At 36.9% G+C, this 26,669-nt stretch overlaps 1 long non-coding RNA gene across 5 annotated transcripts in view; it reads right to left on the reverse strand.

Moving 5' to 3' along the window:
* LOC138701702 (uncharacterized) overlaps positions 1 to 26,319 on the reverse strand; it is a 170,611-nt gene extending 144,292 nt beyond the window's left edge. For all 5 annotated transcript variants that reach the window (XR_011332674.1, XR_011332672.1, XR_011332671.1 and 2 more), the window contains exon 1: positions 26,201 to 26,319. This is a non-coding gene — a long non-coding RNA (uncharacterized lncRNA). The remainder of the gene's footprint in view (positions 1 to 26,200) is intronic.
* Positions 26,320 to 26,669: the final 350 nt, after the last annotated feature.

Here is a 26,669-nt window from a genome sequence, read left to right on the forward strand (position 1 = left end):
ATAAGTCTGGACTATCTACATCTGAATGGGTAACCTGCCTCAAAATGAATGCCAATCTAGCAGCAGTTAGAGGAGTACCTGGTCGCTCTTTGGACGGATCCCGGTGCAGACATGGCTGCCCGGAGACTGAAACCCTTGCCCACGTCCAAGGTCAGTGTAACAGAGGTTTACTCCTCCGAAATTCCAGACACCATCATGTTCGATCCTTATTTGCAACTGTTTTAAGAAAAAAGTCTTGGATAGTAGAAGAGGAAGTTTTTTGCCTTGCTGCTAATGGCTCCTCTAGACGTATTGACATCATAGCGTATTCCCAGACTACCAAGAAAGGATATATAATTGATCCTACCATAAGGATTGGAACGGGGAGTAGCCAGCCGGAGGATGTCAATAAATAAAAGATCAAACATTTATCTGCCAACAGTTGATTACTTCAAAGAAAAATACCAGCTTGAAGACATTGAAGTGATTGGTCTTCTTATTGGAGCTCGTGGTGTGATTCCGAAGTTCTTTGAAAGCTTCAGGAAGACTTTTGAACTACCACAGACACTTACTGCTGACATCATAACTTCAGTTTTGAAACGCTCTTGCCAAATTCTGAGTCATCATATTCACTCTGTTTAATTTTTTTCTATTCACTTTATATTCATATATGTTTATTTTAATTTTCTTTCTACAAAATTTATGTAAACATTTAATATTGTAAAATTCATGTAGGAGAATATACTGAGTCCTTCTGGGCTACCTCCAATGGGAGGCAGTTATTATCTTATCTTGTCTAATCATCTTTTAGACCTAAATGGTGAACTTCACGAAGGAAAGCCTGTCCTAAAATGAAAACTGCAACATCTTATTTCAGTTTCGGGTAAAGTCTAAGAAATTCTACATGTGCAGATTTTTCGAAGTCAAGTATCACTGTTACAGGTGAAAAGTGCAAACTAAACGTATTGCATGTTCTACATCGCTTCATAGCACTGCGCCGACTTACAGGGAAGGGAGCAAAATACTAACTGAAAGTAGACACCATTTCTTATTCCGTGCACCGTGTACAATTGGGGGGGGGGGACTTGAGACATATATAGAAAGTTCCATTAGCTAAAATATTGTCTTCGTCAAAGCATAAAAATTGTAATAAAGTCTGTTTCAAATCTTTAGGAGCAACAGAGAGTGAATTCCTCCTTTTTCTATATGTAGCCATTCGAACATTCAAAATGGCTGTCGAGATCAATGAAGTGTTTTCTACTGCACATAACTCCCGTCGTATTATTTTGCTGGATTTCTCATGTAACCGCTCCTTTGTTTTACACTTACAACATAATTCGTAAAACATGACTGTCCAATATGTCCGCGGTAGATGTTTCGTCTGAATGGTTTCCAGATTCACTTAAAATAAAATTCTACTTGAACAAGCTTTAAAAGTACACCTCCATGATATTTCTCCACAGCTCATCGCTCGCATTTTTCTATACTTAAAATCATCATGTACTGTATAACGAACACCTTTATCAGTGGTAGTCACAGTGAAGTTCATTTCCGCACAAGACTGATACACTGAGATACAACTGAGCACATTCAATAAACCGTTAATCAGTGTTACCAAAGTATTATAATACACCGATGGTGTGATTTTGTAGCATTGCCAATGGCGTTTTCGTTATGTGGTTATTTAGCGCTTTTGTAACCAATTAAGACAATGCCTGGCGCAAATGTAATCCAGTGGTTCAAATTATGGTTGGGACAAGTTACCTGGTTCAGGTTTTTCTGGGGATTTCCCTCGACCCATTAAGAGTAAATGCTTGGGTAACTTTCGGCGCTGGATTCTGCACTCATTTCGCCGGCATTATCACTTTCATCTCACTCAGACGCTAGATAACCATAGCAACTGATAAAGTGTCGTAAATTAAATTAAAACGGACTTCTCTTCCATTCAACCAGAGGATGAAAAACAAATACTGTACATAATAATACGATGTTATTACAAAAAAATATAGCTATGTAGGACCTATATACGTAAGACGAAAACGAAGCAGCAAAATATGCATAAGCTAGAAGAATATCGAACTTAAGTACCTTCCTACTACTAGAATTAGGTGAGAATGTGAATGATAAATTAAAGTCATGAATTACCCTTCCATGAAAGTAAGATTTTTCGCTTTGGACTTGGAATTTTCTTTCTATTCTTAGATTACTAAAAAGATTTCCGGAGCAAGTGAAGGGAAATAATGCAAGATAAATGAGACCCTATGCATTTGATCTAAGTGATTTAGAGTTTGGATAAAAGCACAAAAATTGTAAGTGACAATAGAATGAGGAAAGAAAACAGAAGGAACAAACCAAGGTGTTAAACAGGGATGTCACTTGTCGCCAGCCTTATTTAAATGTACATTAAAGAACTACACCGTTGTAGCTAAGGGGTTAGCGAGTCTAACTCCGAACCCAGCGGGCCCGGGTTCGATCTCCGGTCGGGACGAGTTGCCTGGGTGAGGTTTTTCGGGTTTTTCCCTCACTCCTATGGATGAATATCGATAACTTTATCAGGCGATTGAAACCCCACTCATCTTCGCCACTTCCTTTCCTCCCCCATCATCCTTTCCTTATCCCGTTACTTCTTCTGGTTTTCAGATCGCTCTACCGGCGGCCCTCCGAAGCTGCTGGCTCTCTCGACCGGCCTCCGTGGATTGTATTCAAGTGATGATGGATAGCTTCTGCAACGGAACCTGGGGCAGACCTTCTCGGGGGAGGACTTCTCCCTCAGACCTATAAGGGAACCTTGGAGGGGTTGCCGAAACAGGAGTGGTACATGGACTCTGTTGGCTGTAGGAACCGGTCGTTAAGGGGGTCAAGTGATTAAGTCGGTGCGCATAGAGGATCGGTGAGCACGCAACTCATCCCATATCGGGGGGTGCACAATAGACCTCAGGTCGTAGTGCGTGGGATGTTCCCTCCCTTCCTCCCTCCCTCCTTCCTAACAAGGAAAAAGAACTACTATGAGTAGTGGAAAAATGGTTTGAAATAAATAATTTTATTAAACAAGCATCGAGTGGAACTATCTTATTTGCAGACGACCAGGTGATTTTTGAAGTAACAGAAGACGGGCTTCAAAAAGCAATCAGAAACTTCAAAAAAGTAATGGAGACATTTAATTTGAAGATTAAACTGCTAAAACAAAATCAGTGGCATTTAAGGGAAAAATCACAAACAATGTAAGATAAGTTAGTTATAGTCAAAAACAATAAAATATTTGAACAAGTATCTAGTTTAAATTAGGTTTTAGTTTGTCATACTATGCTGAAGAAGATTTAAATGTAACGTTGAACAAATTTGGACAAATGAATGGGGTAATTAGAAGAACCTAAAAAGCAAGACAATGAAAACAACGAAAATGAAATTTTACAGTGCACATGACAACCTATGGATGTGAGAATTGGGCTTTGGAAATGACTGATAAACGGAAAATAGAATTCTCTGAAATGGGGTTCTTGAGATCGGTAACTGGATTGGATCTAGAGCATTTCGTAACCGGGAACTTCGTCACCGTTATAGTTTGTCATCTATATTTCGTCATTAGTTTTTTGTCATCAAATACATTTTGTCACTGAGAAGATTTTGTCACCGAAGATATTTCGTCATATACATTTTGTCATCATTTTTTTTTTAGATACTGAAGAGATTTCGTCACCAAAATAATACAGGAAATTAATTTAGGCTGTTTTTATTATGAACCATGACTGTATAGTTATTTTAATGCTGACTATTAACATGGATTTTGAAGTTGCATACATTCGTCCTGTTTTTATGGAGTTTCAAACAAAATTTCCACTAAAGTAGTGATGTATGGCACGTAAGTAACCAAATTCAAGTTCAAATTTTATTTATTTAATACATTACACTTGAACTACATTAGGCATTGCGGCCCGAAAGAGCAGAAGCTTGTGCTCGGGCGCAGTTCAGATCAGTTATACAAAACATTTTACAAAATTGAAGAGAGTTCATTGAGCACAGTAACATTAATATATAGTAAAATACATACAGAAAGTATATTAGCCTCTATCGACAATTCGTACAATTCTGTTATCTCAGGACGTGCATTTCTTCTTTTTTCTGGGTGGAGAGTGACCTGCTTCTAATTTCTCAATGTCCTGATATATCCTTGCAGCCTCCTCCTGTAGCAACTGAAGGGCATGGTAAAAGGAGAGATGTGCTTTGCCCATCAAAGTATTGAGACGTCTATGCCAAGCTTCAAAAGTATTTGTTGTTCTGGGCAGGTTTTCTCTGGACGAATGTAACAATTCCATGTATTTGGAAGGAACATGGGCTGCTGCCTACCTCTGCCACGTCTACGACCCATGACATACTTATCCTTAAAGTATAAAGTAAAATATGGTTTTAGGCATAATAGATCAACTACTGATCAGATATTTTGTATTCGACAGATAATGGGGCAAAAATGGGAGTATAAGGATACAGTGCATTAGTTATTCACAGATTTCAAAAAGGCATATGACTCAGTTAAGAGAGAAGTTTTATATGATATTCTTATTGAATTTGGTATTCCCAAGAAACTAGTTCGATTAATTAAAATGTGTCTCAGTGAAACGTACAGCAGAGTCCGTATAGGTCAGTTTCTGTCAGATGCGTTTCCAATTCACTGTGGACTAAAGCAAGGAGATGCACTATCACCTTTACTTTTTAACTTTGCTCTAGAGTATGCCATTAGGAAAGTTCAGGATAACAGAGAGGCTTTGGAATTGAACGGGTTACATCAGCTGCTTGTCTATGCGGATGACGTGAATATATTAGGAGAAAATCCACAAATGATTAGGGAAACACGGGAATTTTACTGGAAGCAAGTAAGGAGATAGGTTTGGAAGTAAATCCCGAAAAGACGAAGTATATAATTATGTCTCGTGAGGAGAATACTGTACGAAATGGAAATATAAAAATTGGAAATTTATCCTTTGAACAGGTGGAAAAATTCAAATACCTGGGAGCAACAGTAACAAATATAAATGATACTCGGAAGGATATTAAACACAGAATAAATATGGGAAATGCCTATTATTATTCGGTTGAGAAGCTTTCATCATCCAGTCTGCTGTCAAAAAATCTGAAAGTTAGAATTTATAAAACAGTTATATTACCCGTTTGTTCTTTGTGGTTGTGAAACTTGGACTATTACTTTGAGAGAGGAACATGGGTTAAGGGTGATTGAGATTAAAGTGCTTAGGAAAATATTTGGGGCTAAGAGGGATGAAGTTACAGGAGAATGGAGAAAGTTACACAACGCAGAACTGCACGCATTGTATTCTTCACGTAACATAATTAGGAAAATAAAAATCCAGACGTTTGAGATGGGCAGGGCATGTAGCACGTATGGGCGAATCCAGAAATGTATATAGAGTGTTAGTTGGGAGGCCGGATGGAAAAAGACCTTTGGGGGAGGTCGAGACGTAGATGGGAGGATAATATTAGAATGGATTTGAGGGAGGTGGGATATGATGATAGGGACTGGATTGATCTTGATCAGGATAGGGACCTATGGCGGGCTTATGTGAGGGTGGCAATGAAGCTCAGGGTTCTTTAAAAGCCAGTAAGTAAGTATTCGAAGATTGGAATTAGCTCATCCCTAACATTTTTTGGATAATATTGAAGGCGTGAACTACATCATTCTCTGGTACAAAGGTCAATGCAACCAAAGAATGAAACTGGCTTCTTATTTCGGTGTTTTCTTCTTCAAGATATTCTCCTGATATATATCATTTTACATAGGTATCATCAAGGGAAGTGACAAGAAGGGGGGGATTGTGGTGGGCGAATAGTGATGAGTAGACTTCGTGGAATTGCCACGAGAATCGTAAGGTTTACTACGCACGCGGTATAGACTGTATGAGAAAGGGACGCGCAACGGATGGAGTATGCCTCTGATGTAAACACTGAGCGGTATACTGCGGTTACAATAAAACCTGTATCCTGCATTCAAGAAATATATTGAATGATCAGTGAAGTAGGAAACGTCTAAACATGTGATTACACAATTATTTTGTAGTGAGATATATTAACTCTTAAAATTTAATGTAATATATTCACATCATCCTTGAATATGTGCATTGCAGTGAAGAGTTGCGTACATTTTGAGCGACTGCAAAGTAACCTCCTCCGATGGTCACTTAAACAGTTTTTATATTGGGAAAATGTACGTTCAACAACACACGATGTAATACGTACATATTTGAAGAACGGAAAGTTACTACTTTTTAGTACACCAACTTCAGATGTCTTGTCGTGACCAGATAGTACATCATTCATAATATGAAGTTGTGAATAGGCAGAATTTTTAGCAATAATGTTTCTCAATTTACATTTCACTTTTTCTGAAATTAGTGAAATGTTATTTTGGATAACGGTTTGTGATACTTTATCCAATATATTAAGGGCTTCTGAGATTTGTAGATTAGACGATTCTAACAGGGTGATACTTTTGGGCACGATTTTAAAATTAGAATCAATAAACAGAATATCTTTCAATAGCTGTTCAGAAAGCAATGATTTTACAGCTGCAACAGCGGAACTGTCTGTGCTATCTAATGCATCAGTTACCTCCATTATTTTTCCGTAATATTCTGAATAATAATTAACAGCATCCAACCACGTTTTCCAACGGGTCAAGACTGGCTGCGGGGGTAAGGATATTCCAGGGGCAATTGTTTGGAACAGCAACACTCTCATTTAGTATGTTTGGTTGAATTCTTGTCTGCACTGAACAAATGTTAAGCTTTGACTATTCCAACCACAGTAATGCAAAAACAAGTGCTTACATAGGTATACATTAGCTATAGCTGCTCTATCTATTTGGACAGGTCACAACTCTTAACATGAACTGCTTGTACTACGAGACCGGGCGGTCGCTCTCTTCCTCTATACTACCGTACATCGGAAACCTGATTGCATGCTGCGTGTGGCAATTCAACGAAGTCTAGTGATGAGGAAATTAAATTGGTGACAAAATATGGTGTTGACAAAAGTGATTTGATGGCGAAATATATTGGTGACAAAAGTGAATCGGTGACAAAATGTAATATGTGACGAAATCATCGCATGGCGAAAAATCGGTGACGAAAATTCCAGATCCCGCTGGATTTGCCACCTTTGATCAAACGAGAAGCATAGCTCAAATGCCGGTAATTTCTTCCCTTCAATTCTAAATCCCCTTCAAAGGAAGAGCGTTCCCGTACCTTTGTTTCTTTTTTCTTCCTTATATCCTCAGTGTCCTCCTACTACTATTTTATAATGATCCATTTACGGATGAAGAAAACTAATCTCCGTTACTTGCCGGTTTTGAACCTGAGACCTTCGGTTCAAAATCCAAGCGTGGTAACGATTACGCTATCCATCATCATGACAGAATAGGTCTTGGGTACAGTTATTATGCATGAGATTACAAAGAGCTTGCTGATGAAGTTTTTATGGCATAGTTTATTAATAGACGATATCGCATACCTTCACAACTCATATGATCAGTTGAATTGTTCTATGGTGGGAGTTATTTACCCCGTAAACATCTGAACATTAGCCTACGTCATTGTGTTTAATATTCCAGAACGGAGGATATTGATGGAGGCTATATGAAGATATATTTTCCAAGGCTGTCCTTCACACTACGCACCCTTCCTCTGCAGGTTCAGAAATTGCAACAGTAACAATTTCGATCCAGCTTGTCATTTCAAATGCCCGCCTCTTTAGGGTGACGGTACCAATGACTGGCAAGAGTAACTTCGCCGTATATTTACGTGAGAATTGATTGTAAGCTGAGTACATTTGTTGTAGTCCTCTGCTGTAGCAGAATGGTCTGTCCTTCAGCTGTCACGCAGGAGGCCTGGGTTCGATTTCCGGTCAGACCTGGGATATAGTGACACTTTTGGTGGACAAAGTTGCAGTTGGGTTTTTCTCGAAGTTCTCCAATTTTCCATATTAGGCATCTACATCATTCCGTCAACAGTTCCCTATTTCATCATAATTCCATAGCATTCTCCGAACACCGGCTGGCGACGCACGGAGGGGGTTGGTCAAGAGACGAGTGCAGTTGCCTGCTCGAAACCTTGGTACGCAACGAACCGTAGTGTAGTCAGCTGGTGTGGGTTTGGGAATGCTCCTATACCAGTTTATTTTTTCAAAAGATGGGACATTACAGTTAAGCGGTCGTGCTTAGAACTACAGCGCTGTGTTGCCAATATGGGCGAGCTACCAGATGACGTTGAAACATTCATTGACAATAAAAATTGATGCGAAGGTATAAAAAAAATACAAAAATCGACAGAGAATGAAACACAAAACGTACATAATATTACTGTGTGCACAGCAAATTGTGTCAAGGGAGCTATTAAGCACTCACCACTTGGGAACTGTACCTTTGGCAACTCAGCCGTTGTTGCCATAGCAACAGTCCTCCCACGCTATGTGATATTCGGCTATTTTTCCGATCGCAGCGCTAATGTCATGTCCCATCTTTAGAAAAAAAAAAGGTGTAGCTTGAGGATTAGTGCAATAGATCTTGAAAGGTCGCAGTGCTGGGTCATAGTGCCCTCTCCCACTTTTTAAATACCATGAAGCATTATTTATTCATGGTTAATGGGCATAACTTGAAATGTAAAATACTTAGTAAATGTAATAAAAGTACACAAGGTGTTAGAAAAATCCGGTTACGAACTTGATGTGATTTATTACAGAGAAATGCAGAAAGATTCTTATTATATACTTTAAGTGATTTATTACAAATAAATGTGTAACACACATATTCTACAACGGATTGCAGAGTTACAACCGCCTGATGTCATTACAGTAGCTAATCAAATGGAATTTCACTTATTTTTTATACACGCATGGATCCTTGGACACGGGTGTCCTCAGAAGTCTGTTACAGTACATGCCTTTTTAATGCATCTTCGCACGTCGTCCACATCCGACATTGGGATCACATACACTATCAACTTCAAGTGGTCCCACAAAATATAATCTATGAATTGAGGTCCGGCGACCTATGCGATAAGTCCACCGTGGTATATTCAATGAGCGAGAAAAATACTATCCAAGTTACTTGCACACAGACGTACAACAAGGATCAAATAAGTATTGATTTACTGTTATCGTCTCCGAATTAACACCAACATAACATGAGGCGTAACACAAAACTACACGCTAACATGATGTGATACACACAGATCCACGACATCATATACCGCAGGCGAATGCTGGGAAATGAGGCAGATTTGTTTGTATGATATTTTGACTGTAATATTTGGTGAGAAATCATCTCCTGAAGTTTGCAATAGCATGTTCTGACTTCCTGTATAATACTATAACTTACAGGTAAATAGGCCTACAGGATCCGGAAGAATGATCTCTTCGATTAGAAACATAAATAATAAGAGCAACATAGATCCTATTCAAACTTTTATTTTACTACCTTACGGAAAAATGTTTGCCATTTTGACATCACTTTGTTTTAAAGATAATATCGTGCAAATGCTTTCATTCACGAGCTTTACACTCCTCAAAGACTGACTGTACGTCCTTTTTTCTAAAAAAAAAGTATGACTATTATTCCAAATACACCCAACAGTAACACGCTCGCTGTGGAGAGATCGCTGATGAATTTCTCGAGGGTTTTCTGGGGACCAATATGGAATGTTTTTTTTGTTGACGCAGCTCGAAAAATGAAAATGAGCTTAGTCATTACTGAGTACAACAGCATCGCCTGGAACATTTTCCAAGAGGTTTCCCTCAACCCAAGATGAGCAAATGCTGTGTAACTTTCGGTGCTGGACCCCGGACTCATTTCACCGGCATTATCACCATCTCATTCAGACGCTAAATAACCTAAGATGTTGATAAAGCGTCGTAAAATAACCTACTAAAATAAAAAAAAAAACATTTTCCAATATGGTCTCGCAAGCATCTTGGCGGTTGAGTCAATCACGTTGCCGAAGTTCCTGAACCACCTTAACTTGTAAGGCTGGAACTTCAGATCTAGATGTAAGATTCGTCTGACACTCCGATCAGATATGTCCAGTACCGGAGCATGTTTAATGGCGTCTTGGAGATGTGGTAACAGTATGTCTCACAGCTGCGATATTCTCGGGAGCCCGAAAGTTGCGACATCACCGGACGACTTCTGTTTGAAAGTTGAATCTTTTGTCTGACATTTCTCACCCATAGCAATAGTGTTTTCTTATCAGAAATTCTTTTCTGTCGCTATACTCTAAAATGGGTACGAAATTTCCACAACGTTGCAATCACAGTTACCATTTTTTTTTTAATTCACGATGTTCACCCGATGGTAATTGAAAGGGCATGGCTTGTGCTGGTCAAAGTTATATGTCATCCAAGCTCAACCATTAAGAAACCTGCATGGCGGCCAATTCAAACCGGGTAGGTCATTCTGTCTCACCCTGTGTAATGTAGCATAATATAACTTTGTATTTTAATACAATTAATAGGGCCCAATATAATTTGGTCTTTCCTGAGTGCCCAACTTTCAGAGCCATATACATACAGTAGCGTGCAAATTAATCCGAACACGACATATTTTTACATTTTCTGTCATTGTTGGCCTCACAGCTGCTCATACCGCTTTAATTGACATCTGTAGTACGTGTACTGTAATTCCATTGTTGAAGGTCTGTCATTATTTTTTTTTATAATATGTGACATTTTGCCTGTCAGTTTGTACTTATAAGCATTTCAGTTGTGTTGAAGACTTAATACTGCAATCCTGTGTACATTCTGTTGTCTTCACAAATGGATACAACTCCACGAAAACGGTCTAAAATTATAACATTAGCAGAGCATTCTTCTATGACACAGAGGCAAATTGCTGCAGAATGTCACATCGGTTTGGCTACTGTTAATTCGATCATAAAACGATACAGGGAGACTGGATCCATCACACCCCAGAAAAAAGGAAACTGTGGCCGGAAAAGGAAGATTTCACCTGCAGATGATCGTTTAATTGTCAGGAAAAGTAAATTAAATCCTGGACTAACTGCTGTCGACTTAACCCGCGAGTTAATGGCTACCACTGGGGCGAATATTCACGTCACAACAGTGCGGCTAGGCTTTTGGAAGCTGGACGAAGGGCTCGTAAGCCTATTAAGAAGCAACTGCTAACCCCTGTTATGTGCAAAAAACGCTTAATGTGGGCAAAATTACATCAACACTGGACAGTGAATAACTGGAAGAATGTACTTTTTTTTTCGATGAGTCTCATTTCGAGGCCCACGGCCACCGTGTTTCTTACGTACGGAAAGGATCCGAAAAAGTAACAGCAGCTCATCTCCAACAAGCACCCAAATACCCCCCTAAAGTAATGTTTTGGGGTTGTTTTACACATGAAGGGCCTGGAGCATTAATACCTATCAAGGGAATGATGAATTCTGACAAATATATTCACTTATTGGAAACCAGAATCGTACCCCAGCTGCAAAAATCATTTCCGGATGGCAGTGGTGTGTTCAAACAAGACCTGGCACCATGCCATACGTCTCGAAAAACTGCAGAATTCTTCAACAAGAAGACTATTCAGGTACTCCCCTGGCCAGGAAACTCACCCGACATCAACCCCATTGAGAACTTGTGGTCAATTTGCAAAAGAAGAATGCAAAAAATGGATTGTTCTACAAAGGAGAAGATGATTTCTGCCCTCATTGGTGTATGGTTTCGCGATGAAGAAATGAAGAATATTTGTGGAAAATTAGTGGAATCCATGCCAAATCGTCTCAGAGCTGTTATTAGGAACAAGGAAGGCCACATAGATTACTGAGGTATGTCTTAGATCCTTTTTTTTTATCCCGTTTGAGTGTTTTTGCATAAGTAATTACGTTGTTCGGATTAATTTGCACGCTACTAAGAAGTGGTATGGCCATCAATGTATGAAATTTCATAATTGGTTCTCTTCTTCCTTTCTTAACTAAAGTTCGTTCCAATGTTCCACAAAATTGTCTAAATGTATTTATTTTTCTGTCGATGTCTTTATTTTCATTGTACTATACCTGGGATCCCAAATAATTAAAGCAGTTAACTTAACACTGTTTTCTATTACAATTTTTGCTCTTATCGTCTGTATACTTCTAAAGATCATTAGCTACTTTTGCTTTTTCTGTTGATATTTTCACCTGTTTTTCTTTATGGTTGTGAAACTTGGACTCTCACTTTGAGAGAGGAACAGAGATTAAGGGTGTTTGAGAATAAGGTTCTTAGGAAAATATTTGGGGCTAAGAAGGATGAAGTTACATGAGAAAGGAGAAAGTTACAAACACAGAACTGCACGCATTGTATTCTTCACCTGGTATAATTAGGAACTTTAAATCCAGACGTTTGAGATGGGCAGGGCATGTAGCACGTATGGGCGAATCCAGAAATGCATATAGAGTGTTAGTTGGGAGGCCAGATGGAAAAAGATCTTTGGGGAGGCCGAGACGTAGATGGGAAGATAATATTAAAATGGATTTGAGAGAGGTGGGATATGATGATAGAGAGTGGATTAATCTTGCTCAGGATAGGGATCAATGGCGGGCTTATGTGAGGGCGGTAATGAACCTCCGGGTTCTTTAAAAGCCAGTAAGTAAGTAAGTAAGCAAGTAAGTAACTTGCTCAGCACTGTTTTCTATTACAATTTTTGCACTTATCGTCTATATGTTTCTAAAGGCCATTAGCTACTCTTGCTTTTTCTGTTGATATTTTCACATTACAATTTTTAGCTGTTTGATTGAGCTTAAAAATTGCTTTATATAGTTCATTTTCAGATCCGGAAATAATTATCTGGTTATCTGCAAAAAAGTATAGTAGTAAAATCGATCCCCTTTATTATAAAGTTCGTCTGTAATTCTTGCAACCATTGTTTAACAGTTTCATCGATATATAAATTGAATAAAATTGGAGTTAAAGAACAGCCCTGTCTGAGGAAGAATACAGAGAAAGCAATTTATGAACTGGAGGAAAGAAAAATGCACAGGAAACGATGACAGCAATACATTCAGGAAGGAATGGAAGAAGATAAGATTGAAATACATCGGAGAACTGGGGTGTGTGGCAGTGTCAGCTACTATGCGTGCACCCAGTCTGAGAAATACGACGGCGAGAGAGAGAAAGCGAGAGTGAGGTAGGCTTCTCAGAATTGAAGCATCTGCGCTCTCGGCACAAGATAGACAATATGGCGGCTCGGTATGGAGATGACGCGAAAGGGTAAAGGTGTAAGAGAGGAACTTGCTATGTCTGCAAGCGAGGCTTATTACTTTGTGCATCCTAGATGGTGGCTTGTGAATGTCAGTGAATGTAGTGCTATACTGTGGAGCTGTGTTTGAAGTCGTCCCAGAATTAACATTTTTGTTTGATGATGCTACTAGCATTTTCTTGGAAGGAGGGCATTGCTGCTCTACTAATAATTTAGCGCCGTTTAGAGTTCTCACAATTTCTTGTCCATTTTTTCTTGTTGTGGTTGTTATTTTAATCATACTTACTTATGGCTTTTAAGGAACCCGGAGTAGGATGACCAGATTCACATCGATAAGAAAGATGACACAAAGCTTCAAAAAGGATGACACTGTTCGAAAAAAGAGGACAAAATATGCACTTAGATTTAGGCTTAGGCCTATATTATACTTTAAATTACGTTAATATCTATTTTATTACAAAATATTTACAGTACAGATTTAAGCTCGTGATACTGGTGACAGACTACAGTCACTAATCGCGATCGGGTTTGTAGTGTGTCACCGTCCTCATCGCGATCAGGAGCTAAATCCTGGTTCCAGAACTAGATAATCGCGCTGAGGCACGGCCCAGTGGACGAAAGAAACGTTTTAGTAATCTTTGGTTTCGAATCACTTTGATTTATATTACTTAGGAAGTCGTGATAGCTTCTGCTGTGGAATATTGTTACCCCTTCCATTGTATTATATGGAATAGAAACGAAAAATGAATGGCTAGAAAATGAATTTGGCTACTATTAGACGTGGTGGAGAAATTTAATGCAGATGTGAGAAAAGCAAAAAGGAATATATTAACAAATGACAGATGAATTATTCATATTATATATTATATATATATATATATATATATATATATATATATATATATATATATATATATATCATTAGAAGGCTGCTGAAAGATGTTTAATTTTTCAATAAATAATGGATTACAAACTGGAACTGATTTCTTTTTCAGATTTTCAATTTCAGTCTCCATTACGACGCTGTCGTTGAGGTTAGGGTTGATTTAAAAATATGTCTTATTACAAAATAATATACATTATTGGCATGATATAAATTTTATAGGTTATAAAATCTCTTTTCAAAATAGTATAAATAGTAATAATATAAATTGTATCAGTTTACATTGTAAAGCATATAACAATTTTAGCAAATAAATTCCCATATCAAGCTGCAAGAAACAACAAAAAAAAAAAAAAAAAGGAAAAAAACAATGAACAAACATCGAAAGAAAGTATGAACTTTAGGTGTTAACCAGGAGGGAAACAAACATATACGTATGTACATAGAGAAAATTGTTTCCTCTATGGTAATTCAGCTGTTGACCAGACGGGACCAAGCGTGACATAGTGTCACCACAGTCTACTATATACAGTCACGAAGCTTGAGTTTTGAGGGTGCTAAAAACAATAGACTGTGACGGTACTATTTTACATTGCCTGTAATGAGGCGATATTAGCGATCCTAGTGGTGAGCAACTATCTAATGTTTGCATATTTACTACGTATTGAGCTTCGCGACTGTATATACTAGACTGTGGTGTCACCACATTTTCGGTAATCGCGATCGGAGCTAATCGCGATTAGCGACTGTAGTCTGTCACCAGTATAACATAGGTACTATAGCGAGAAATATGTAATGCTTTTGTTGAGCTATGGAAAATACTTTCCTTTAGCACGGAGTAAAGCTCGAAATAAGGCATTGCTGACATTGGTTGGCTAGCGATTTTTTTATTCTATGTTTCCTGCTCCCACAGATAACCTAATTACCGCCTATAAAATTTATATTACGTGAATGAAATTGAACAATTAATAATAAGTCAGATGTTCAAATTTATGTAACTTTATTTCTATCAGTGCATATCAGATCCAAAGACCTTGTATAGTATTACATATAAGGTCTTTGATCAAACTCGATTTACTAGCTACCTCTCAACAACGACCATAACAAGGAGGAGCAAAGAGAGTTCTGATCGTTGGCTAAGAGTATATTCCGTCGATGCTGCTGTCACCTATAGGCAAGTTACTTGAAAAAGGCGTCAAATCAGATAATTTTAAAATATCAGGCATACAAGTTACGAAAAGAGAGGACAATTCTTGATTTTTTAAAACTCCGTCCGGACAAAGGCCTAAAAAGGAGGACATGTCCGGACAAAAGAGGATGTCTGGTCACCCCAACCCGGAGTTTCATTGCCGCTCTCACATAATCCCACCATCGGTCCCTATCCTGAACAACATTAATCCATTCTCTACAATCATATCTCACCTCCCTCAAATCCATTTTAATATTATCCTCCCATCTACGTCTCGGCCTCCCCAAAGATCTTTTTTCCCTCCGGCTTCCCAACTAACACTTTATATGCATTTCTGAATTCGCCCTATGTGCTACATGCCCTACTAATCACTAGTCATTGCTTTCTCCTTGTACAAATAGGTTCGTTGTTAGATATATTTGTTACATTGATCCACTGTTCCCTAATATCACGCATTCGTTACTTATTTTATCTCACTTGTTTTCTTTATTCTCTGATTTATTATCCTAGTTAGTCACCACCTCCATAATTTTATTGTATATGTCTCTCTTTACTTACTAATAATACTTATCACTGTACTTCGTTCCATAATGTTATAATTAGGGCTCGGAAGTTGATGAAATATCATCTTTTTTCTGGGACTCACAGACAATGCAGAATGCAATATAAGCTCGTTTCACTTCAACACGAAGCAATATAGCCTATTTTTATTTTGAATTTTCCGATCTTTTATTGTATATAGCTAATTTTTAAGGAAATATACTACTTTTTGTTGCATTTTTTGCCCTTTTCTGCTTTCAACGGACATTTTTTTTTCGTTGTGGTCGTAGTGCATATTCGGGAACCTACTGCAGATTGCTCACGCAATTTGATTGCGTCATGCAATAATTTTCCTTGTGGTTGCATCAACCTTGTCTCTTGATCACGTGTGTTAAGTGATTCCCCCTATTCAACGCAACAGAACAAATATTGTAGCCGCAGTGCCCGCAATCAGTAGCACATCACAAGTGAAGACGTATAAATGCCAAAAGTGAAGTAAAATAGACAAAGTTTTTTGCTACAGTTAGTGACAGAGTTTAGTGAAAATGTATTTTCTACAGATGTAATTAGGATAGACTATTTTATAAGTTGTTTGCAATTGAAGAAAGTGCAGATGCAGCCAAATATGTGGTGAAAGCGAACACGAGATTGTCATTTTACACAGAAATGGTTCACATAACATGCATGAGTGTACGAACTAAAAATTTGCAAAGAAAGTGTAGGGAAAATTGGACAATATGTTAGACAGAAAATGAAAAAGGTATTTAAAAACAACATTGGGTTCCAGTCAATGTGTAAAATCGAGAAAGTTCTGCAAAGTGAAAAATTTGACTTCAATGCTTATGATGAAGTTTTTTCACCAGGGGACCTTGATCATTTCAAGTATGCGCCCATGACGTCAGTTGAAGTAAAAAGGAGTTTTTATTATTATTATTTTTATTATTATTATTAATACTATTATTATTATTATTAATACTATTATTATTATTATTATTATTATTATTATTATTATTATTATTATTATTATTATTATTATTATTAAAATCTTGGTCTCTTTTTTAGTTTTAGTGTCATATTTTCAGAAATTTAAGGTCATTTTATAGGTCTTTTTCTGTGATTTTTAGGTCATCAATTCCCGAGATTATAATTATTGCTATTCAACTAATGCCACAGATCTCATTCCATGGTTATCTTGAAGTTGGGCGGTGGTAGAATGTTTCAGACCGTCCAACTTCAAGACAAGCGTACAGTGAGATCTCTACCATTAGTTGAATAGCAATTATGCTTCTCTCCTTCTCTGTTGGCAATGTTTACATCTCCTGTCAAACATTGTGGAACGACGTATAGTCATTGATTCACCATATAATTCTTTTAAATGGTCACTGACCACTTATTTTCAGTCATCTTTATTTGCACTTCACTCTCTCGTCTTCCTTGTATTATGATTTGCTAATCTAACTCCCCCATACTTTTCGCCTCCGTTACTCTTCCTCAGATATTTTTTCGTTACACTTGTAACGATCTCAAAATCCTTAACAGTCGCTGGATTGAATCTTCTATATTCTCCGTCCCTGCTGTATTATCTCCGCATTCGTTTTTTCGTCTCTTCGTCCTAATCCTTTTTCACTCGTAGGATCACTTTCATTTTCGCTTTCACTCCTAGCCCTTACCTCCTTTATAATATAATCTCTTAACATTTTGTAATCATAGTCATGTTTCTTGCCCACTTTTGAATAAGTAGGGCTTAATCTTATCACGATATTGATGACTAGAGCCCGGATGTTTAGGCGTTTATAACAGTTAAAATAGGCAGGCGAAAAAGGCAATAAAAACGTAAAAAAAGGCACAATAATCTTTGAAAAAGGCAGTATAAATTTTAAAAAAGCATAATATATTTTAGCAATAAATTTAAATTATATCAACATAACTCACATATTTACTTCGTAAGTGACACATGTTGACTTATAAAAGACTTTTTTTGGTCAAGTTTCGGTCCCCTACGGCCGCTTCCAACGGACTCCTAACGAATATTCACACGTTTATCACTGGGATTGTGGCGCTGGAAATCAATTTAGAACACATTTCAATTGTTATTGTACAATATAAATGCAATTATCACTACAATGACACAATAATTCTTGCAGATAACACAGAAATGACTTCGGAAACGTAAATAACAGACTCGCAGTTTCACTTCACTTCCACTAGATGACTCTTGAGTTCCAGCAGGGCGTAGCAGGAGTGCCAATATCGGCAAACGAAATGAAACTGTGAGGAATGTTACAACAGGTGTGCTAAACGTTAGGAATGTTACAATAGATGTGTAGCACGTTAGGTTAGGTTAGGTTAAATTAGGTTTTGTTAGGTGTGTAAGATAATATGAATGGATACCACAGTTGGCGACACTGCAACCATTCTCCCACTCCACCTCAAATAACGTCACAACGACGGAATATGGCCGCCTTCTTCCTTCAAGTACTACGATTTTCCTATATAAGTAAGGAACCTATTTAGGGCGGGTTGGGTGGGACCACAGCTCTCCCAGTGATCACATCGAGTTTCTACTACTCCACACTACAAAACTAAGGTATTTTCAGTGTTTGTTTTTAATTCCCAATACTGGCAATAGATGACTGAAGTTTCACCTTTTTTTTTTTCATGATTAACTATCTTTTCACAAACCTTACATAACAAAACTGTTTCATCGGTTGAAAACACATAGGCATGAAGTTTACTTTTCAATGGTTTAATGAATTTAGGCATTCTAGCTAACCGATCTTATACCTTCTGTCACCAGACAATAACTGACTGTTCCACACTAAAATTTCTTTGTCCTACAATAATAAACACGTGTAGCACAAAATTGTAGCAGTAAGATTTGAAAATATGAAAGCAAACAGTTGGAAATGTTACGTGACTACTTCTATGAGAACGAACTTAATATTTAAAATTATAAAGCTGATTGTTGGTATCGTGACATAACAATCTTATATTTGTAGCTATGGATTGTCGATCAATATTCATACTACACCAATACTATTAAAGCACGATTAATAGGAGATTAATCAGAGAAATAAATTACTTTTATTTACTATTGTTAGTAAAGTTAGTCATTGTTTCAAATATTTGAATTTAATACACATTACATTACAATTAATTAGAAAATTGCAAATAAACAAGAAATATTGCTTTAAAATGACAAAAAAACATTTATTAGTAAGAAACACCTTAAAAAGTCAAAATATGCTAAATAAAAATTGGCCCTATCACTTATACTCCAAATCACATTTATATCTATGCAAATAATGATTTACTTCCATCCAGTAAAAAAAGCATTTTGCCAAACATCTGAGCTCTACTATCAGGATTTTGTTAGGTACCGAATATGAAGTAACTTAAGCATATTGTTAAATGTATTTTTGTTTCACCCTGATTGTGTTATTTATTGTTGAATATTAACCCCACGATAACACGCAGGGTCCTTGCCCCCGACTCAGATATTCAATTTGAATGCCACACCCATCAAATCCTGGTCAAACGATGCTCTGGCACGAAATCGCACAGTGTAACATTGCACGGGTGAATAAACTGTAAGCCCATGCATACTGTGCTTTCATATCCAGCATTTCGTTTGATTTAACCAAATGAAGTGGAAGTTATTGATCGAGGAATATGTGCAATGTAAATCTGATATTCCGCGGGGACTTGCAACTATAGTTGGCCTTCGTTGTAACGACATCGGTTTACTATCCTTTGGTACCAATTAATTCCTCATAGATTTCTGTCTTGCTTAATACGACATAGGCCTACATAAATACATCTACTTCGTACCTATATATCATTGCTATTCTTCATTTTCAATGTGATTTTCAAACGACCAGTCTATTCTCAGATATCAATACACACTCTTGTCTTCAAGAAATAATATCTGCTTATCCAAGCAAGTTTCTTATCCCCGCCTTCATTTTTTTAGTCCGTACTGTCATATCGTACCTGCACACTAGAGACGAACAACGATCGAGAAAGCAAGACTAAGAGCGCCCGCAAAGCCCAAACCCCGTACGACAATGTTGTATACGTCGCGTCGTTAATGCAAAGACTGCTTGTGAGTGTTTCGAGATGTAGAGATTGATCACTCCCGAAGTCCAGAACGTCAAGCAGCCTTGAATCGCCACAGTTGTTTATATCTGACTGAACTTTTATCTACTTTGGCAACTGCTATATATGTATAAACAATCAAGTAGCCTATTTGAAACATCATCTCTACCTTTGTGTATAATAATACGTTCCCCAGTCTTTATTTAATTACTAGGCCCTTATTAAAAGGCTAGGAATTTTCTTTTCATATGTTTGAGATCAAGTGTATAATCTCAAGTAAAAATATATTAACGTTATGTTTTATGTTTCTTAGAAATGCAAATTTATTTGAAATTTGTTTTCTTTTTTCTATTTATAAAACCATAGGTATTATCATATAATAGAACCAGAACATTTTGATAACTAAGATACTGTTACGTTTTGTCTTTCTGTCTCATTTAAACATTCATAGTTGTTATTTATTTCAATGATGTAACTTATGATATTCAAAGTTACGAAATCTTTCCACGCCTACCAAATGTTATTTCGAGAATGATGAGCGAGACTCGAAGCGCACGAGAATGACTAAACGAGACTCGAAAGACAAATGCGACGAACACAGCGAGCGAGAGCGGCAGTTAGTTTTGGTCATCTCTACTGCACACAGTTAAATAATGCAGCTAGATTTTGTATGTCTTGATTATAACACGTTTGTTCAGATTTCTTATCAGGTCCTGCGCTTTTTTTTTTTTTTTTTTTTTTGCGGTTTCTCCCCACCAAGATACCAAAAAGAAAAGCCGAAAATAAGCGCAGGACCTCAATATAAATCTGAAGATGGCGGATATCAAGCCAAAACTACTCATTAACAAACGTAAAAATATCATAGTAGTTTCTGTTACAAGATTTTTTTACAAAGATTTTATTGCAAGCAAAAATTAAATACAATAACAATATTTTACAATATTATTGTAATACTCGTATATGAACATTCTCCAAAATTCGAAATTGATTACCAATCCCATAGTAAAATAGCCTACTTATTACAATTTATTGTATAAATAGAATGTAACTGGGTCACACCTGAAAAAAACAAAATGCTTGAGGTCGGGTGTGACTAGGAATGAAAACTGGATAAAAGAAAAAATGAATGAAATAATAGGCTAATAATAATAATAATAATAATAATAATAATAATAATAATAATAATAACCTAATAATAATAATCATCATCATTATCACAACTGTGATTAAACTGTTAAATGTAATTACACATAAAGTTTAAAAAGAATAAGAATAAAAACAAAAACAAACAAACAAACCGACGGTACCATAGCCTACAGTACACATAAGAATACAACATTGTTAAGGTGACGGAAAAAAAATAAATAAAAAATAAGAATTTACATGATTATAATTTTAAAAATAGTTCAAGCATTTGTTTTTTGAATAATGTATTGTTTAATAATTTCAGTTTAGGATTCCTCTTTATAAAATCATTATACAATCTTGGACCGTAATTAGAACTGTGCCTTAGACCTGCTTCAGTCTTACATTTTGATTCAACGAGGGGGAGCGAAATATTGTATCTTCTTGTGTTGTGGCCATGATCGGATGATATGAATTTAGCTTGATATTTATGATAGTGATTCAAAATAGTGCTTGATATTTAAAACATTAAATTCTTTATATATGAGATGAGTTGGATGATCAAGTTTTCTTCTTAAACATATTTTAATAATTCTTTTATGTAGTAACATTAATGGGCGAATGATACTGTGTGATAATCCACCCCATCCTATAATTCCATACTGTATTATAGACTGAACTAGGGCTAAAAATATTGTTCTCAATAGTTTTACTGGCATAAAGCGACGCAGTTGAGCAAATTTGTATAGAGTTTTACGTACAGTAATTTAGGACATAAGTAGCTAATATGAAAATTCCATTTTAAGTTTTGATTGATGAAGATACCTAAACATTACACGTGGGTTGATGGGCGTAGTTTAGGACAATAACACAGGAAAGTTGTTTATATAATAAATTTACCATATAATATCAGTTTCATTATTGCACAAGGAGAAAAGGACAGACGAAAATGGTCGGTTATTTTTGTACTTCTAATTGACGTTATTTAGTGTGTACCTGCAGCACGTTACTGCATTCACTGTAAACATTATTCATAAATTTAAATTTAGAATGTAGGCCTACCTTAATTTAAGTTAAATAATGTACTGTAAATGACAGAGTAAAAATATAGTCTTGGTCTAATCTATGGTAAAAATATATCATTCTCCACCTCCCTTGCCTGGCAGCGAATATTAGGTGTATCAGTCTAACGTGGGCCGCATGCGGGGAAGGAGAAGTTGAGAAAGAGAACAAGTAGGCTACAAGGATAATAGGGGAAATACAAAGAGAAAAAGGAGACAAGAACAACTAGGGATTGCCAAGAGAACAAGAATAAGACAAGGAGAACAATGGAAATACAAGGATAACAAGGGGAATAGGAGAAATAGAAAGAGAACAAGGAGATGAAAGCGATGAGGGGTTGGCAAAGAGAAAAAGAAAACAAGGAAGCAAGAGATTGAGAAAGAGAACAAGATGGAGGCAAAGGGAACAAAAGGTTGAAAAAGTGAATAAGAGAAAGACAAGGAGAAGGGGAAAACAAGGGAGAGACAAGGGAAATACAAAGCAGACAAGGTAAATATAAGGAGAACAAGGGGAATACAAAGCTGACAAGGTAAATATAAGGAGAACAAGGGGAATACAAAGCTGACAAGGTAAATATAAGGAGAACAAGGGGAACAAGAGAAATACAAAGGGGACAAGGAGTTGAAAGGGACGATTGGTTGGCAAAGAGAAGAAGACAAAGAGAAAAAGAGGCTGAGAAAGAGAACAAGGGAAGACAAAGGGAACAAGAAGTTGAGAAAGTCAACAAGAGGAAGACAAGTAGGAGAAGGAGAAAAAAAGACAAAGATGAGGGAAACGAGGGAAATTCAAAGGGAGCACAAGGACAAGGGAAATACAAGGAGAACAAGGGGAATACAAGGTGAACAGGGAGAATACAAGGTGAATAGAGGGAATACAAGAATAACTGGGGAATACAAGGAAAAGAGGGGGAAATGCAAAGAGAACAATGGGAAATCAAGGAGAACAATGCGAAAAAACGATCATGGGAAGACAAAGGGGACAAGGGGAGAACGAGAAGATCGAGAAGAATACAAGAACAAAGGGAATAGGATAACAAGGAGAATATGAGGAGGAGGAGAATAGATGAGAACAAGAGAAATACAATGAGAACAATGTGAATACAAGGAAAGCAAGTGCCGGTGATTTCCCAAGTTATCTAACTTCTCCGATATCTATAAGTAGTGAATACAAGGAAAGCAAGTGCCGGTGATTTCCCAAGTTATCTACCTTCTCCGATATCTATAAGTAGTGAATACAAGGAAAGCAAGTGCCGGTGATTTCCCAAGTTATCTAACTTCTCCGATATCTATAAGTAGTGAATACAAGGAAAGCAAGTGCCGGTGATTTCCCAAGTTATCTACCTTCTCCGATATCTATAAGTAGTGAATACAAGGAAAGCAAGTGCCGGTGATTTCCCAAGTTATCTACCTTCTCCGATATCTATAAGTAGTAAATACAAGGAAAGCAAGTGCCGGTGATTTCCCAAGTTATCTACCTTCTCCGATATCTGTAAGTAGTGAATACAAGGAAAGCAAGTGCCGGTGATTTCCCAAGTTATCTACATTCTCCGATATCTATAAGTAGTGAATACAAGGAAAGCAAGTGCCGGTGATTTCCCAAGTTATCTAACTTCTCCGATATCTATAAGTAGTGAATACAAGGAAAGCAAGTGCCGGTGATTTCCCAAGTTATCTAACTTCTCCGATATCTATAAGTAGTGAATACAAGGAAAGCAAGTGCCGGTGATTTCCCAAGTTACCTACCTTCTCCGATATCTATAAGTAGTGAAGAGAATCGTATATAGTTCTGCTTCAAAACCATAACAGTTCCCTGCTATAAATGCAACTCCCCCATCGCTGGCACCTGAACTCGGGTCCATGGTCGTTGTACCCCAGCGCAGCAAATGGAAATAGTATTAAGACTGCCATCATTCCGTGCTTAGTCTTAGGCGTTATCAAAAAAGTGAAACATGTTTCTTGGATTTTAGTTGGAAAATAAATGATAATGAGTACTGTAAATCAAAGAATAGTTCATAAACAAACATTTCGCGAGGCGTGTAATAAAGAAAAGAGACAAAAATTTCGTGAAAATAGCCCAAGCACAAATTAAATCTATTTCTTACAAATTAGAGTCCCTTCAGACGAGGCCACTTTTGCTAAATTTTTGTAGAAAATTTTTCAGTCTTCCAGTGAATATGGACGTAGAAGGAGATATTCTTTTGGCAAATTTGCTCATACGGAGAAAGAATAGATGTAAAAATAGAAGAAGAGTTTGAGTTCATCCATTAGTTTGGAAAGACAGAATCGAGGAATATTCCATACCTTGTTTGATGATTTACATCAGGACAATAAACATTTTAATTTAAAATTACGCAAATGAGAAACGATAGGGCATACAACATATTTTTATTTCCTTTTTAAGAATTCAAAATTAAATATAATACGCACCAAACATGAAACCTATCATAGCACATACAAGTAATTCAACCAATATACTAGACATAGGTGTCTCTAGGGTAATGGCGAAGTCAAAGGTGTAATTGAACGCAGATTCGAACCTGAGATAAGCTAATTTTTCATCTCTGAGTTAATATTTTATTTAGTACATTATTTTATATGCGTTATTTTAATTTAACGCGAAATAAAGGGGATTTTACTACATAAATAATATATCCGTAATTCGCACTAGTCCAGCAATTTAGTAGTCTATGGTTATATTATTATTACTTACTTACTTACAAATGGCTTTTAAGGAACCCGCAGGTTCATTGCCGCCCTCACATAAGCCCGCCATCGGTCCCTATCCTGTGCAAGATTAATCTAGTCTCTATCATCATATCCCATCTCCCTCAAATACATTTTAATATTATCCTTCCATCTACGTCTCCCTAAAGGTATTTTTCCCTCCGGCCTCCCAGCTAACACTTTATATGCACTTCTGGATTCGCCCATACGTTCTACATGCCCTGCTCATCTCAAACGTCAGGATTTAATGTTCCTAATTATGTCAGGTGAAGAATACAATACGTGTAGTTCTGCGTTGTGTAACTTTCTCCATTCTCCTGTAACTTCATCCCTCTTAGCCCCAAATATTTTCCTAAGCACCTTATTCTCAACACCCTTAACCTATGTTCCTCTCTCAAAGTGAGAGTCCAAGTTTCACAATCATAAAGAACAACCAGTAATATAACTGTTTTATAAATTCTAACTTTCACATTTTTGACAGCAGATTAGATGATAAAAGCTTCTCAACCGAATAATAACAGGCATTTCCCATATTTCTTCCCGAGTATCATTTATATTTGTTATTGTTGCTCCAAGATATCTGAATTTCTCCACCTCTTCGAAGGATAAATCACCAATTTTTATATTTCCATTTCGTACAATATTCCAGTCACGAGACATAATCATATACTTTGTATTTTTGGGATTTAATTCCAAACCTATCTCTTTACTTGCTTCAAGTAAAATTCCTGTGTTTTCCCTAATCGTTTGTGGATTTTCTCCTAACATATTCACGTCATCCGCATAGACAAGCAGCTGATGTAACCCGTGCAATTCCAAACCCTCTCTGTTATCCTGGACTTTCCTAATGGCATTCTCTAGAGCAAAGTTAAAAAGTAAAGGTGATAGTGCATCTCCTTGCTTTAGCCCGCAGTGAATTGGAAACGCATCCGACAGAAACTGACCTATAAGAACTCTGCTGTACGTTTCACTGAGACACATTTTAAATAATCGAACTAGTTTCTTGGGAATACCAAATTCAATAAGAATATCATATAAAACTTCTCTCTTAACCGAGTCATATGCCTTTTTGAAATCTATGAATAACTGATGCACTGTAGCTTTATACTCTTATTATTATTATTATTATTATTATTATTATTATTATTATTATTATTATTATTATTATTATTATTATTATTATTATTTCCGTCATTCTGTATTATTTTGTAGTGATACATTTCTTTAATTAAGCCTGTACACTATCATCACTGTATAGGGAATTGGTGGCCTAACCGTCGTCCGTTAGCAGCGCTACTGACGCGCCACTAAAAGTGGCCTCATCTAAAGGGACACTTAGTTGTGAAAATGTTTCTTACCTGGCGTCAAAATCGACGTTTAGTTTCCCGCCTGTGCTTGTAGAATAACAATTTTTTAAGATTGAAATGCTTCACATTTTGTGACATTATGCAGCATCACGTGTGAGCACACACATCAGTGACAAGTGCGATTTAAAGTTATGTAAGCTACTGGGAACTGAAAAATAAGTAAAACAATCAATAAACATCGGATTCTCCGTAGCACATTCATTCATAAAGCAGATGTTAATATGAGGCTGTATTATTGTGCCATTCACATCTGCAGTCAAGGTAACTGCATAAATTGGAAAGGTTCTGGGGCAGAGTGGTATAAGAAGTACTGCCATGATGCAACGTTACTCCTTTCGTGTTGTTCAGTAATATTTTGACGCAGAATACCTGTTTCCCCGCACAGAGTTAGGGCACCCGTTCCGGGAACCCTGATGAAACCAAAGATGGCAGAATTTAAAATGCTTAGGCCTAATGTGAC

This window comes from Periplaneta americana, chromosome 6 (assembly GCF_040183065.1).
Source record: "Periplaneta americana isolate PAMFEO1 chromosome 6, P.americana_PAMFEO1_priV1, whole genome shotgun sequence".
In the NCBI taxonomy this organism is placed as follows: Eukaryota; Metazoa; Arthropoda; class Insecta; order Blattodea; family Blattidae; genus Periplaneta; species Periplaneta americana.